At 41.9% G+C, this 16,971-nt stretch overlaps 2 protein-coding genes across 4 annotated transcripts in view; both read left to right on the top strand.

Annotated features, from left to right (window-relative positions):
- Window positions 1–16,971, top strand: part of LOC308189595 (uncharacterized protein) — a 102,815-nt gene that overhangs the window by 67,781 nt on the left and 18,063 nt on the right. The gene's annotated exons all lie outside the window — the stretch shown is intronic.
- THRB (thyroid hormone receptor beta) overlaps window positions 9,206–16,971 on the top strand; it is an 82,460-nt gene continuing 74,694 nt past the window's right edge. Inside the window, exon 1 of one of the 2 annotated variants that reach the window (XM_080579754.1) lies at window positions 9,206–11,706. The gene's annotated coding sequence lies outside the window, so the exon portion shown is untranslated. Of the gene's footprint in view, window positions 11,707–12,477; window positions 12,640–16,971 lie in introns of those variants that run through there. The other variant, XM_080579755.1, reaches the window with a different exon arrangement.

The following is a 16,971-nucleotide window of genomic DNA, read 5'->3' as shown; positions in this document are numbered from 1 at the left end:
AAGGAGAGGCTACCAGATATTATTTTCTCATTGTAAAACAATGTCTTTTTTTTCCTGGCTTTTATCTTGGAAATCAGCAAACGGTTTTGGCTGATGTCAGAAACAAAATAGCCTGAGGCAGACATCCAACATGGAAAGTTTCAGCCCAAACAATTAGTCTGGCAAAATTATAAGCAAGTGAAAATTGGATCTTATGGGAAGCACTGGATAATCCTTGGTAACAGGCTGTTACAGTTGCCACCTATGTGTATTGAATCTGCAGGAAAACCTTCTTTTGAACATAGGTGCAAATAGCACACACCTGAATCATAGGATCATTAGGGTTGGAAAAGACCTCCAAGATCATCTGCTCCAACCATCCCTCTACCACCAACGTCACCCACTAAACCATGTCCCTAAGCACCACGTCCAACCCTTCCCTAAACACCCCCAGGGACGGTGACTCCACCACCTCCCTGGGCAACCCGTCCCAGTGCCTGACTGCTCTTTCTGAGAAGAAATGTCTCCTCATTGCCAACCTGAACCTCCCCTGGCGCAACTTGAGGCCATTCCCTCTTGTCTTGTCAATAGTTGTCTGTGAGAAGAGGCCAATCCCCATCTCCCCACACCTTCCTTTCAGGTAGCTGTAGAGAGCAATAAGGTCACCCCTGAGCCTCCTCTTCTCCAGACTAAACAACCCCAGCTCCATCAGCCACTCCTCACAGGACTTGTGCTCCAGGCCCTTCACCAGCCTTGTAGCCCTGCTCTGGCTTCCAACTGTTCAGCAGATACTTCAGACTCAGTCTGTTCAGCACGGCATTCTGCTGAATTGCGTATCACTTAATTAAATAATCCTCCTTAGTGCACAAGAATCACTCTGTCTTAATATGGCTGCAGCTAATTGCATGTTGTTAAACCTGTTAGTTGGTTATCAACTATTTGCCTAGTTTCAGTTTTAGAACAGCAAACTGAGGACCAAATGCTTAGTGTCATTTATAACCATTACTACTAGACATATTAGAATAATTATAACGTGTAAATCCTTAAAAAAGTATAAAATCTAAAATCCTCAAAAATGTATAGTGAATTTATCTTATAAAAGGTCAGAAACTGAAATGCCGTTGTGACATAGAAAGCTGCATTGCAATTAATTCAGGAAAACAATAACTTAGCAGAAAGCCTTCGGTCTTTATTCTTCTAATACATAATTTCGGCTATTTTCACATTGCGTTGTTCTCAGCAAGAGGCAGAGGAAGGCTTTGGCTGAATATTCCCTACCCCTAGCTAAAAAATTCTGTTGTTTTCATTACGTTTCCCTCACATAATCATTCACTATTAATTTCAAAATGCCTTTGATACTTTTTCTTTTTGCGTGCGTGTCCTAAACAGTAAGCTGATCCAAAACAAAATGTGATTTATTGCCCTATGACCTTACACCCAACTTTTCTTTCTGGAAAGCAGCATATGAACCTGGGTGTTAACTGCAGCTTGAGCACAGATAACTCTCCTCCTGAGTATGCTGCTCTGGCTGCAGCCCGGGACATATACACGTTTATGGGGACAGTCTTTTCACAGTGTTACCAGTAGAGCTGTATACATTTGGGTGGCCTGATTGAATCCAGAAAATCGATGTCCAGCGTTAAACAACTGGATTTGGGACTTGATTCCAGGAACCCCTGCTACTTAGCTCTCTGGTAGATACTTGCTGTTTAGGGCATATAAGAGGGAAAGAATTAAAAGAAAAAAATAAAGCAGAGCATGTGGAAATTCATTATCTGTGCATGGCACATATGATCAAAGCCTGCTGGAAACCTTTCATAAGAGAAATGATGCGCAGTTAAAATGGTAATTTGCTGTCTGTGTAACTTCTGTAGGGAGAGGAAAGGTGGGCTGCTGGATCTTCAGATGGTTGCAGTGAGAATGGTGGTGACTTTTCTGGTTTTACTCACTGTCCTGGCACAGGATGATGGCTTGGCCAAGCTTTTCCTCCTCCACCAGCTTTTCAAAGTGTGCAGAGCCCAGGATCATTTTGCTCAAGCACGATGGCACCATGCCTTGCAATCAGTCCTAGCATGATGGGAAGTGATGGGAGAGAAAATGACAAGGAGGCAGCGATGGGGCAAGGAGAGAAGGAGTACAGCCATACTGCAGTGTTTTGTGGAGCAAAGGGTCACACAGCAGGGGAGAAGCTGACTCTCGTGCACTGAGATCTGCACCACACGTGCCGATCGTGGTCAGTGGCCTCCCCACGTGCAGGTCTGCATACTGCAAGTGGTTAAGGCTTGCCAGCAAAGGACTGACTCTGGACGAAAGTGAAGGCTGACTGTTTTTGGCAGAGGATCCCCACTCCTTGCAGAGCCACTTGGAGACTTGCAAAGACCATGAATCTTGCAGTCTTTTCCTTTGTGGGGCTTTAAAGGTGGATGGCAGATGGAGTAAGTTCCCTTGGTTATTCAGTTCCGCAACTAAACCTGCTTTTCATTTGTGCCTGTGTGAGCTCATTCATTTGCATTCTGATACTGCGCTCTCTTTCTTTTTTCTTCCCTTGATTGTCTTATTGTGGATCCCCCCGGTCCAGTATCATACCTCTAAGTCCATGCAGACGTGGGGTGGTGATACCTGTTCCCCGTACAGGCTGGTGGAAGTGTCGGCAGTCCCATGGAAGGGGCCGTGAGGGCCTGAATCCGAGATGTCACTCGAGGGTGAAGGCTGTGTCCTGGCAGGTGCCCTCAGCCCGATGCGGGGCCGTCTAGACACGTTAGCCTAACGAGGACTTCATACCGAGCTCAGCCCTTCCGTGCAGGGCAAGGCATGCTGGCAAGGGACCAGGACTTCCCAGCAGTATCATCCAGCCCTGCCCAGGATGTGTTAGGGCCTCGTAAACCTCTTATGCCTGTTCTTAACATAGTTCTGGGTGGCGGTGGTTGGTATTTTCATTTGGAATGGCTGATTCTTAGGTTCCTTCAATAGTTTTGTTTCTAGCATTCCTTGCTACAGTTTATTACATATATTGCATATTTAAAACTTCCCTGTGGTCCCCACTGTTCTGCAGCAAACTGTACACCCCAATAGATGGGGTCTGCACTTTCCCACAAATTCTTTGCCCCATCTGTTTTCAGATTAAGTGATGATGGAGGAAGAGGGAGGGTGCAGGGAAAGAATAGCATAATAAAACTCTTCTGTTGCATCACTTATAATTCTCAAAGAATGTTCATAAAAATTGATGTTGCTTCTCTTCAAGCTGCTGGGGGGCACAAATCTTTAGTCAATTAAACCCTTATTTGGGGATTATTTTTTTTTTCCAGCAAGACTTTTTAAATGTCTTTATGCTGTTACATGTGTCTGGTGTCATTTTACTAGCTAAAATAATCAGACAGCTTTTGCATATTTGTAGGTGTATACTAGATAAGCAAGTAGGAATAGGAAACATGAAAATATTGTTCAAATTAGGAATTAAAAGTTGATGTAATCTGAATGTGAACCACCTGAGCTGGAATTGTCTGACTAGCTTAGGTCATGCAATGGGAAAAATAATGAAAAGGAAATGTAAGTATATTTGAAATACTTTCCAGATAGAATATTCAGCAATTCTGGGTAAAGCAGAATATTATCTAAAACTCAGTATTGTTGGTTGTTTTTTTTTTTGATCATCCCTTCCATTATTACAGGGTCAATCAAGATAAAATAAGATCTGTGAGCCTTCATTCCCTGCTAGCTGTAAAATGCTATCCTGGTAATTTGTTCTTGAGCAGGTGAATGTGGCTGTTCTTACTGTAGTCCTAATTTTCATTTTGAATAGAGATACTAATCTGGCAAACTGTACTTGATTTGTATTTTAAAAAAATAACAAAGACGAAACAGACTGGTAGAATATAGGCCATATAGGAATAAATGTATCTAAAGATATTAGATCCTTTTCATAACAGGTCATCCCTTTTTCTCAGTGTAGTTTGTGCTACTGCTTTTTTCCCTCCTTTTCAGTTCCGTTGAGGGCTGGTATCCTGAGAAGACCTCCATTCCTTGCACTTTGTGTCTGACCTCCCAACAGCAGTACTTGTTTACCTAGAGAGATAATTGTTTTCTGGAGAGCATCCAGCTGATAACTTACTTTTTCATTAGACCCCTTTTTCCTATTAGTTATCTCCTGTTAGTCGATCTGTGTCATTTGATAAAACTAATTAGGTAATAAAAGACTGTTTCTGAACTCCTCCCTTTAATTTTGGCATGGTGAAATGTACTTCTTGGCACCTTACTCTCTCCTCATAAAGACAGCCTTCAGTTGACAAACAATTTTAATCCAAAAGAAAACAAGCCAGTTCACTCATCCTCTCTTGATATATCTTTTTGCCAAAACAAAATAGTTCCTGACAAATTATTTGTACCGAAGATAGTGACATAACCCTGGCTCTGTTTTAGAGTTTTGCAAATGTTTGCAGAGCATCTCAGGAGGCCGGACTAAAAATACTCAATGAAACCATTCAGCATTCTACTAAGAGCGTTTTGTTTCCTAGGGCTTTCCTCCCTTCAGAAAGTGCCCTCCCACAGCTGCGTACCATTTATTAGAAGGTGATGCAGCTATAAGGTAGAAGCATCACATTTTATAGTTTATATGAAAATTTAGCCTAATGTTTACATGTCCTTTTTGGAAAAAGGAAACGTGTTTTGTTAAAAAGCAATTCCGGTGAAAGGAAGGTTTATTTATAGCTTCAAGATGAAATACACCCATGCAAAGAGAAAGAACCTCATCAGGTTACCCTTTTTTTTCATTTTGAAGGTTTGAAGTGTCATGATATGCAGCATTTCAAGGACAGATAGCAAGGAATTGCCATTTCTACATGGTCAATGATCTCTGTTAGATCCTAGTGTAGTAGAAATTGCCCAAGGATGCTGGTGGATTTTTTTTTTTGTGGTTGCTGCATGTGTGCACCCCAGGAAGAAGATGGTCTCAAAGCTTGTGGAGTATGGAAATATCCCTGTTCACCTCAGATTCTTAGATGAAGCTAATTGTCTAACCCCACATGCTCTGCTAAGAAATTGAGATCTGCAGGAATCACTGCAGTGCTCCAGAAGTTGGAAATATGCCTTGGATCCATAAGGGTCCTAACACCCAACCCACCTGAAACTGGAGGGAAAACATTGTCCGGGTTCAAAATGTTTTAGAATGAGCAAATCGGTTCGTGTAGGGATTTCCAAAAGTTGGTATCTAGCCTGGCTGATGCTACACGTGACTTCCCACTAGGTCCAGAGCAGCTGACAGAGGCCAGGGAGGATACTAGAGGTCATGTGTGGACAACTGAGTGGGACTCGTACCTAGTCTGGGTCTCTATCTCAGCATAATCTCAGCTTAAAAAAAATTTTTCCAAGCCAGTGAAATTAGACTAATAGAAGGATCTCTTCAGAATCCAGCCTGTGTTTTACACTCAGATATGTCCTGTCTCTTAGAAGAGTGACTTCTGCCTGTTTATTATTTAGTGTTAAATGCAACCAGCATTTTGGTCAGGTCTGAAGAAATGCTTTGATATTAGTTGCATTTTTCCTGTGCACTAGATTTACTTCCATGTCAGAAATGTGAACCGTGGGGATGTTCAGAATCCTTTTTGCTAGCAGAGGTTTGGAGTACTACATCTTCAGGGAAGCAAGAGCCCCAGAATAACAGGATATGAAATTTTAAAATCAGTGGTACGATAAACTCAGATAGTATCAGGGTATGTGTGTAAGTGAATCATATGATAAATAAATTACGGGAGCGATAGTGAGATGCAGTTACAGCAGTAAGAAGTGACTGATTTCAAATGAAAGAAAAAATGAGGTTGGTACTTCTGTTTGTCCTAATTGGATTTGGAAAAAGTTTTGACTTGCTTTCTGCTCCTGAACATTTTTTTGTATCCCCTCTAAATGCATTTATATCCAACTCTGACTCAGGGGCATTTAGCTAAGATGCCTGAAATGGTTCTTATGCTCTGGCACTGCTGCTTTTCCTATCAGGAACACTCCTGGGCTGTTGAAATTTATGTACACCATAGTAATGTAAGCTAAAACTTTTGGCTGTTTTGGTGAGTTCACCTTGTGTACTCAAGCGGATTTGATTCTGTGTTTCTAGTATTAAACACAGAAACTTCCAAAGCAAGTGCCAGTTACCACTGCTAGTGAATTATAGTCATGGGCTGGCCAGCTGTGGTGTCAAATCTGATAACTACCTTATACTCAAGACCAAGCCTGTTTACCTTGTGTGCTTTCATTTAATATACTGTCCATTTTCACTTCAGGTTTCCCAGCCCTCCTGGCTGAAATTCAGTGCCACGGGAAGACCCTAGGAAAGCCCTGCATGAGTTGTTCCAGTGCCAAGTGGTGCGTTGGTGGCTTACATCGAGCGTGGCGTCGCTTGTGTCTTACTGTGGGCAAATCCTCCAGGAGTGTAGATTTGCTAAGAGGTAGTGCTGAGGGTCTCTGTCTCCAGGCAGCTCTGCAGTGCTCAGCAGCGTGACACCCATCCCTGGGCAGGCTGAGCGCTGTCTGCCTGCCCTGCGATGCATCAGGGTGCCAGAGGTGCTCCTGTCGGCAGGGGCTTGGGCTCTTGCTGGCCTGACACCAAAACAAGGGCACAGACAGGGAGCAGAGGAGGCTCCAGCACAGTTTTGAATGGAGCTGCTACTGGTTTCTCTGCCTCGACTAAAGGTTGAGCCTAAAAAATTCCGCATCTGTTGAGATCATGGCAAGGGACAGAGACTGCCCGGCGTTTGCAGCTGCCATCCTGCCCTGGGCAGCACGGCAGTAAGTGAGAAGGTGCCGTGGAGCAGGAGCGCTGCTGTGGGCATCCTGGCAGGAGCTGGCGTAGCACTTTGCTGCTTTTTTGTCCGGACAGGGTGAGAGCACTCCCCTGCCCACTGCTGGTCCGTGCTGACAGAGGGTACCAGGGACGGGACAAGCAAACCTCTTCATCCCCAGCCGGCTCACAAACGGAGGCAATGCGCTTTGATACAGCGCATCCCTGGCAACGCATATGAAAATTCAGCTGTTAATGTACCGTGGATTAAACCACTAATGTCCCTATTTTCACTCCAGTCTTTTATATCACAGACACAATACAGGATGAAGAGTGCAGAGCTGGAGGTGTTACTGGTGAACAAGGAGAGCTGTGTCCTGCTTAGCTGGTAACCTTACAGCTTCTCATGGATTCATGAGAGGTCCTTACACAGTGCGCATGTAGTTGCAGTGTCTTCTGCAAGGTTTCTTACACTGTAAGGATTTCTGTTTTGCCATTAGATTTGTTTAAGGTTCAACTAAGTTGTTCCTAGGTAAGGCAATTCTTGCGATTTTTTCTGAATGAACAAATCACAGAAGTACCTAAACCTGTTAGGAGGTTTTAAGGGGAAGAAATAACTTTGTTTCCCTGTTGTGCTAATGTGAGCTTTGTTGGCAATTCAGTAGTGAATAACATTTTGAAGTGCTTTTGTCTGATACTAAAAAAATAGTCTTTTCAGACATATGCCAAAGTTACATGGAATACAAATAAAAGCTAAAATTCAGCATATCTCTTGCAAAGAAAGATGAAAATGGAAGGAAAATATACTAAATCAAGGTGCAAGTGAGATGTGACAGTGGCTTTCTTTGTGAAATTTAAGGCAGACAGGGAAACGTGATAAAAGCTAAATAATAGCTAGTACTACTAAACAGTATTTGTCTTCAAAGGGCCATAAAGATTTTTATGAATTCCAAAAGATCCATCAGAGGGAGGGATGGTGGGTTAGTTTACAGATACTGCAGCTGAAGCAAAGAAAGAACTGTCCATAGCAGAGCCCAAATGAGATATGACTGAGGTACTCCAGGTCTCCAGCCTTGTTCTCCAGCTGTTTGACTGTCACACCAGACTGACACCAAAATGTCAGGAAGGTCTACAAGTTCTTTCCGATTTTTAACTTGTTTAGCAACATCGGTTCTCCGTAACAGACATCGTTTGTACCACAGATGCATAAAAGTGGATTTAGTATGTCTGCTTCCAAATATATTATATTTTTAGGAACTGTAGAATTTTCCCCTGTTCTTAACCATTTCCTGTGGTTTTATTTTGGACTGTGATGCATGAAGAAGGCTATTTGTGTGATGTAGGTATGAGAATAGAAATTGTACGTCCTGAGTTTACAGATACAGGTCAGGATGATGATCAGTCCTTTAAGCATGGTAAGAACAGGTGAATTTCCCCATCTGCAAAAGAATGTTTGTCTTATCAGAAGCATGTAGGAGGTGTGAGGCTGTGCTGAGATTTGAAAAGCAGTGTAGGATCCATGTAGTAAAAGTGATGTTAAATCAGTGAGAACGGTGTGATGGCATCCACCTGTGGTAAGCAGTGAGCGAATTAAGCTAAATGGAAACAAGACAGGGTGGAATGACTGTTAAGACATGGAGGTAATTGAGAACAATTAAGTCTGTGTAGACAAGATCTACATAGGCTATTTGGACTGAGTGGTATTATATGAGTAAAGCATGCAGGATTAGACCCATTGTTTATAGGTTTACCTTGTGCTTTAAACTGTGTGGATGAATGGTGTTACACAAATGTTAGTCATAATTATTATTTAATTATGACCACATGTTTACTTTGAACATAGTCCTATACTTAATATGTAAGGAAGCCAGGATAATACTGCAGCTTTGGTGTGCGAGGTCCTGTTTGCTAAGGAGTGTTTTGCTCATGGCTTTTCCTTTTGAATGATGAAAAAGACTTCCCAGACTATGAAGCTGCACTGGTTGTGGTATGTAATGGGCTTTAATAAAAATACCATCAACTAGAACATTTTGAAACAGATGTATCTCAGATAGCATTAATTTTAATTACTTAGCATTTTATTAAATGTGCTGTTTGTATATCACTTCAAGATATCTCAGATGCCAGTATTTCATTCTGGTTACATTGAGAGTGCAGAAAGCAAATCTCATGGTATGATTCATAAGATGAGCAGTGCTACAGAATTTCTATAATTCATGTGTTGCTACTTGCATTTGCATTTAAATCTTTAAAATGTTATAAAATTTCAGATTCTTTAAACATTAATCTTTTTTTTTTTTCATTTCTAACAAGAATGAAGTTATTCCTTCTTTAACCCCGTTTTGAGGTTTTCCTTTTCTCAGATCTTCCATTTCAAATGCTGTGGAAAGCTTGAGATAAGTTTGTGGGTGGCTAAAGATATAAGTAGTGAAAAGAGCTTACTTTTTTTTCTTTCCTTTTTTCTTTTTTTCTTTCTTTTTTTTTCTTTTTTCTTTTTCTTTTTTTTTTCCTTTTCTTTTTTTCTGTTTTTTGAGGAACCTGATAAGAAGCATAATTTGGAGGGGTATATAATGTGTCCTTGGTTGCAAGAGATAGGATGGTGTTCTATCCTTGTTACTAAGTTAATGCTTCTTACAATAGAGAATTTTAGCCTTTACTTTAGGCTACTTCTAGTGCTTTGATCTGAGATATCTCACTCTGCGCCTGGCGTTTTACAGTGATCATGAGCCCTACTGAGAGGGAAAATGACCTGTTTGAGCAGAGGCACAGTAAATGGACTCACAGAAGGGACAGCCCGGTTGATTCAAGAAATACTGGTCTTTCCTTTAATCTAGGAAAAGGAATCTTTCTGTTCCTGACTCCCTGTTCCCAAATCCTGTACAGTGACTGCAGCCCATGTTTTTCTCATGGTTTAAGGCACTTACTTCATACCCTGTGTGCCAGGTAACCCCCCCGACGTGCTTGCCCCTCAGTACACCAGCTTGTGAACCCTGCTCACCAGCACATAGAAGATGTCCTGTGAGTCTTCTGGCCACGTCCAGCTTGAGGCGACTTAACGCTTACCGTGTTCACCAAAACCACGTACGTCTTCTGTGTCTCAGGCTTTCTGTGCTTTGGTAGCCAGCATGGATTCGGAGTTGTCCCAAATGCCTGTTTACTTTGTGTGAAGATGGCATTTCTAATGACTTAAAAAAAAAATCATTTAGAGTAAATGTGCCTTTTCTATTGGAAAAGGGGAAGACATAATGGCTCCAGTAGGAAAGAAGGAACTTCAAATAGACTTTGAACACCTAATACTTTTTTCTCTATCCCCCCGTTTTTATTTTTGAACTTTCATATGGAAAGACATTCTGTTCTAGGTGACCATTCCTACTTGAAAACAAAGGATTTTATTAGAGGTAATCTGTGTTTTATTTGAAAAAATTTCTGCAAGGAAGTTTGGTTTTGAGAAACTATCTCACTCCTTCGGTTTATTATTTTGGTGCAGAAATGAAGGTAAAAATGATTTGTGAATGCAGTTTCCTTGCGAGGGCTTGAGTTTCTGCCCAAGGCTGAAGCGTTCCTTTGCCTTCCCCTGTGTTTTTCCAGCTCTGCCGTAGGATTGACTGTCTGAATATTGTAGCGTCAACAGCTCCCTGTGTTTTCACTTGATACAGTTGAGCGAAAGTTTTGACATTCAGCTGAAATGTTTGAGGAGCCATTACCAGCATAATTCTGCTTCTTAAGTAAATCTCATCTTGGTGCTTGAAATCTAAATGGATTAATATTTTTAATGTCTTGTTTACAATGCTGCCTATGAAAGCCTGTATTTGTCTACTTGCCAGCCTTCCTTCTTGGCCAGGAACCGCTCTGGCTTGAATCTCCACGCTGGGCTCCCATCCATTTTCCTTGAGTCTCTCTGGTTCCCTCCCTTTTCCTCAGGGGTTCTCTGGAAGATTGTCAGAAGGGCTTTCATTTCTTGAGCAAGTCAGCTTTTCTGAATATTTCTGTCCCAGCCCTGAATTTTGGAGTTTGCCAACCAACCACAGACGATTCGCCGTGGTGTCGTTACAAAAAACACCTCTTTTCTCAGGTTTTGATGAAAACAAGCCTAAAAACGAACCAGTGTTAGCTTAGCCAGCGGACAGAAAAATTGGTTAAGAGAAAAGAGGCCTGCACTACATGCGCATGTTGACAAGGTGCTTAGCAGGAGTAAAGGTGAGCCGGCAGATAAATCATACCGTTGATTATACACATTAGAGCATGCTACAGTATTTTGCAAGCAGAGCCATGCTAGCTAGCAATGCCAAAAAAAAAAAAAAAAAGTAAATTCTGACCACCAGGTGCTGTTGCTGTATCAGCAGATTTTCAGGGGTAGATCGAGCAGTGCCATGAGAAGAGCAGCTCTGGTGGCCTGGGAGGAAAGGTGGCTTGGAAGGAATTGCTGAGGGTCTTCAAGGGTAGGCAGGCTCTTAGAGGATCATCGGGAGGCTGGCTGAGCACAATACAAGGCAAAGCGCTAGAGCAGCAAGCAAGCAAGTTATTAGAGAGTAAAAAACAAGGGGGGTATGATCTCAGACTACATTACGGTGAAATTATGCAGCTGTAGGTATGGTGAACCCTCACTTCTGAGCAGGCCAGCAAACCCTCACTAGTGGTTATTTTGATATGCGATACCCTGATGCTAATCTAAGAAGTCGAATGCAAAACCAAAGAAACCCCAGCAACAATAACAACCCTCAGCCGAGTGCGGAGCACTTGGCAGCCTCGGCTGCCTTCTCAGACACTGGGAGTGAGCGTGAGCGGTGACGGGATGCGAGGTCCGTTCTCTGGGGCGGCTGGAGCTTCACGGGGTCCCCACAACTGGATGTGTGTGAGAGGAAGAGGAGGCATCTCCCCATCGCAGCGCTGAGACCTGTAATCAGACACCCCCTCCCCAAAGAGACAGAAACTTCGGACGAGGGACAGCCTGACCCCGGGAGCAAGTGAGTGACCGTGCGGCTGTGCCTGCAGGATGCTGGTTTCTAAAGGGACTCCAATTTCTGATCCTTAACCTGCCACTGCATTTTTGAAGCATGATATTACTCAAAACGAGATGGATTAACAAAGCAAAGTGATCTTGAAAAACTTTCATGCCAGATATAGGACCTTGCAGATACAGATATCCTTCATATTTTGTAGACTAGAGTGCCTGGCACTTAAAAATTGTAATAGCACTAAAGAGGTAGAAATAGCAGGGATAAGGGAAAAGGAAAATTGGATGTAATAGTTGAAACAGCCAGCTGTTTGACTTCCCTCTGTACATTATCGATCATTCTCTCTGCTTTTCAGAAATTATTTCAAGTGAGGGATTCTCAGTATTTAAAGGAAAAAAAAGAAAAAGCCTCCTCGCCTGTTTCAGACATCAGGATTGCAAGATGAATGTGCAAACACAAGTGTGTGAGTCAGGAAACATGCCAGCGGAGGTGGCTGCATGAGCGCGTCTGTAGGTAAACAGAAATAAAGTTAATTGGCAGTTTTCTTGTATAGCACGGGTAGCCGGAGCCCTGCGCCGTGGAAGAAATTTTCTTTTCCCATTATCCTTCAACGTTCTCTTGGCGGGATTGTCTCAAGGGAAGTGAGTGAGTCAGAAAATATGCCAAGTTCATGTCACGGCTGTTTCGGCATTTCTTTCTCTCACTGGCCTCCAGGAGCTTTATTGGCAAGTGTTTTTAAAGGAAATGTTGGCACAGGAAGGCCTTATTGTTTATGTCATGAAAGTCTCTTGGCGTCTTCTGCCTTGTTATTTTCTGCCTTAAATGGGGAAATTAGGAGTGGGGGGGACTGAGAAAGGAAAAGACCAGAGAAAAAGAGTATCAGCTTCCAGGCTGTTGAGGGTTGCTACCAAACCCGTGCTCCCTACGTGCGGATGTATCGTGGTGAGTCCTCTCTCTGCTTTTTCTCTCTTGCTGCTCCGCAGGCTGTGCTGCAGCCAATGGATCCGTTCCTAAATGTGCGTTTCCTCTTTGTGCTCTTCAAGATGTGGCATTCAGGAAGCTTTTTGAAAGGCAGAAGGCGGCAGAGATCTGTTGGGCTCCCCTCTGCCAGAGCAAGAGCAGGGCAGACGCAGTGCCCAGCCTGGGTCACGTCGCTGCCACCTTCTCGATGGGCTGTCGGGGACAGTCTGTCAGAGGCTTTCAGTTCCGTCAGGGGCTTGCGTGTAAAACACGGTGTGATTTATGGGGCTGGGGGTGGGGGGGGATGTAACTTCTGTGGAACAGATGCGGTGGGTACGGACAGGAACAATAGCGAGATGCTGACATGGTCAGAAATGCTGCTTGGGGAATGTTCAGGCAGAAGGCAAGATCATTCATTTAAATGTAGACATATTCTTAACCAAAAAAAAAAAAAAAAAAAAACGAAACCAAACCACCTAATTCATGTGCACTTAGGCAATTTTGGCACAAGATAAAAGCATACCAAAAAAAAAAAGTGTCCAGGGCAGTAATATAAGTTACCATAACCTATTGCCCTTAAATTAGGTGAGAGTTGTAAAGGATGCTAAAAGGGATTCAAATATTAACATTTCAAAGAATGTAACAAAACTTGATATTTTGTGACTGGGAAAGTGAAAAGTTAACTCCCTGCCTGTGATCTGTCCTGGCAGAAAGACTAAACTAGGTTCATTTTTATCCATGATATTTGCCACACGAATATCATTGTGTGTGGAGCTGAGATTTAGAATAAGAAGTTCTTTCAGGTTAACACAGCGAAGATATGCTGTGTTAAACATAAAATCCCATTTCTTCTGGTTTTGTTACCAGCAGCAAAAAATAAATAAAAATAAAGCATATTTCTCTAAGCTGAATATGGACAAACTGACATCTTAGCCACTTTTCTTTGTACCCAGTTAAACTAAGGATTGTCTGCTGTGGGATTAAATACCTATTTCAAGACTGATGCAGTTTTTGTGATGCCTCTTCAAACACTAAGTATTTGTTGGTACATAATACATCTTTTTATTGTGGCATCTCACATTTTGGTGATGTTTTTTTGGAATGCTCTTTTTCAAAGAAAATAGGGATGATTAATCTTGGCTCTTAAAACCTACATTGTTTCATTTTTCAACTCTTTCATGTGTTTTTGTTTTCTGTCTTACCTATTTATGGGTTTATGCAAAATTCCGTAGTGTATAATAGTTTAATCTGTGAAAGCCCCACCCCCCCTTGCTCCCCCTTCTTGGATTTGTTTTGACCTTGCCTTCACTTTCTGTTAAAACACATGTAAAATTAAAGAAGGCTATTGTAGAGTAAAAGTAGTGTTCGTTTTGTTTTGTTTTGTAGCGTGCATTTCTAGACCTGAATATTCTTAGAGCTTGCTATTTTTTTTCAGATTTGGGATCTTGGTCAGACAGTTAGAGGAAAAATAACAGACTGCCAGCATTAGAATACAGGGAACTGGAACCTGGATTTTGCTTGGAAAACATCTCCAGAAAGAGTAGCTTTGGCTTTTACTTCTTTGCTTTCAAGTATTTTTAGCAAGGTTGATCTATAGGAATTATTTTGTAAAATTAAAACTGTGGAAAACAGTAGGAAAAAAATCACCCTTGTAGTAAGCATTAGCTGACTTGTATGTAATGTCTTTGAATGAACACAAAACTGTAACAATATAGTCACTTTTAAAAGGAAATTCAAGTTGTTTATAGTGTGCTACAACTGAACTATTTTCAGTATGTTGCAATTATTGTCTAGACTGACAAGCTTTTTCTGTTTTTCTCCGTGTATGCATATATCATATCTTGTGAATATATTTGAATAGTCATAACCATCTCAAAAGATAAAGTCAGTAATATTTGTTGGAATATCACTGTGGATTTTCCTTCTGTAAGGAATCATGCATTTCTCTGTTCTAGCTGATAGAAACCTTTGTGCTGGGTTTCTTGCATCTCATGTCATAACATGAGAAAAACCAAACCATAAAACAGGGTGTGAGTAACTGTACTTTGGCCTTTGTCTGCTATCCTCTTTACCAGCCAGCCAAAATTCTTTAGACATTACAGTAAAAACGCAATATTAAATCATCAGCCTATACCTACAGCTCCAGTGTCGAATGCAGCGTGGCAATATTGCTTTATTCCTTTATTTTTATTATCTCTGGTAACAGAACTAGGTAGGAGCTCTAGGATGAAATTCTAAATGGAAATATTACAATTCTGATTGAAAAAATTCAATTCAAAACCTCTTGGGTGAGATAAGCCAGTGTTAGACGCAGGGGGGCAGTTCCCTGGTGCCCCCTATGTTCTGGGCCAGTGGCTCCGTGGTGGTTGCTGAAGCCAGCGGGTAGGGTGTGCTCCCCGAGAGCCAAGGGCCCCGAAGCCCTCAGCTGTGCCTGGATAGCCTGGGGTCTACAGCTGTCAGGTTTTCAGACTTTGGTGTCAATGTCCATCTGGGTTGAAGCTGTCCAACAGGCAGCAGGGACAGGGCAGGGGGAGGGAAGGTGATAGTGGGGTGGCTCACAGCCACTCTGATAAGCCTCCTTTCCTTAAGGCATTGCATTTTCCTTCTCTGCCCTATGAAGGTTTGAAGTCATCCATGATCTTGGAAGCCTTCGTTCTGGGCTACTCTTACGGTGATAGGTTCGTTGACTTCCTTTGCGATGAACTCCAAGAAAGCTTCCTTCACCACATCGAGGGCTTTCTCCTCTCTCCCCTTCCCCCATTTGTTTTTATTGCATTGGAGAAAGAAGTAAAGAAAAAAATGTATGTGGGAAATAATCATCTTTAAAAAATAAATACAAAAAATCATAATTCATAATCATTTCTTCTCTGGCAGCCAGAAAACTCTGTCACATGTGCATAAAGAGCTGACTAGGGTGATGAGTGTTACCGAACCACAGCTACGGGTCAGTGCTGTGAAGTGGAATGAATGGGAATAGCGAGTCAATTACAAGCTGGGATTGTGTTTTTCATCATGCAGGTGGAACAGCATGGCTTAACAGGGAGAAGTCAAAATTTTCAAGTCTGCTCTGGCCCTCCAAGGGAAGAAGTGATTTGGGGGAAAAAAATGTGATCCAGTTATCTACTTGGATCTCCAGAACATTTCAGTAGGCTTCTTTTAGGCTCATAAAGAAGTAAAGCTGCCGTGCGATGAAAGGGAAACTCCTGCCCTGAATTAATAACAGGTTAAAAGTTAGGAAGCAAAGGGGAGTAAATGGTCAAGTTTTACAATGGAGGGAAGTCACCAATGGAGTCCCGTAGGCATCTGTCCAAGAGTCTGGGTGGTTTGATATATGGAAAAGGGGGGCTAAACTGAATTAGTAATGCCTGCTGACAGTGCTAGAGTCAAATGAGAAGAGTTGCAGAGGGATCTCACAGGGTGACTGAGCAATAAAACAGCAGAGGTAATTCAGTGAGAGTAAATATTAAGATTTTTACATGGAGAAGTTACGGTCATGGTGGACTAGCTAGCAGTCAGGCAGAAGGTGATAGTATTTAATAGATGGTAAGAACTGAGTGTCCATCAAAAGTCAAAAACAAGCATTGGGAATTTTGGGGAAGGAAATAAAGGAAAATGCCACGCTCTCCATGTTTCACTCTATACGTGACTGTATTCAAGGGATGGGATCATTGTCTTCTGACCTATGGGATTTTTGTGTCTGCAATGTTAGAGCACATAACAGCTCTAAGTAGAATGCCCTTTGGGAAACGGGCTTTGCAGAACATGGTATTTTCCATAAATAGGTTAATCATTCTCTGGCATGATCTAGAACCCCTGTAATACTAAAGGATGGGTGAATGTAGACTCTGAATTTTATTATTTACTATTTTTCCGATATTAATGCTTATCAGTATGTTATGTTTTGATGGGACTATCTAGCAGTTAATGTTGTTGGTAATTAACAAGGGAAAAATATGAAAAAATGTATCTGAAAAATAAAACCAATGAAGCCCTATCTGTATGAAATCTCATGCTGGAAAGAATTACAAATGTGAATAGCTTTATGCAGAGCAGAAGCCCTGCTTGGTAAATATGGATTGTTTGGCTGGGGAAAGTTATACGTACTTTGCTGTAGCGTGCGTGTCTTCCATTATGTTTTATGCCAGGATGTGGTAGTCTCAAAGGACTTCTTGAATGGGTGGATTCAGATGTATGTGCACACAAGCATTATACCGATCAAACTGTGTATTTATTCCTTTAACTGAGCAGCATAACCCAGCAGAACTTATGACTGTAGATATTAAGCACGGACACGTAAAACTACTATGCCAAAGA

The sequence above is a fragment of the Anser brachyrhynchus genome (genome assembly GCF_964034855.1).
Source record: "Anser brachyrhynchus genome assembly, chromosome: 2".
In the NCBI taxonomy this organism is placed as follows: Eukaryota; Metazoa; Chordata; class Aves; order Anseriformes; family Anatidae; genus Anser; species Anser brachyrhynchus.
The sequence above is the reverse complement of the archived record's forward strand: the minus strand, read 5'-3'. Positions and strand labels throughout refer to the sequence as shown.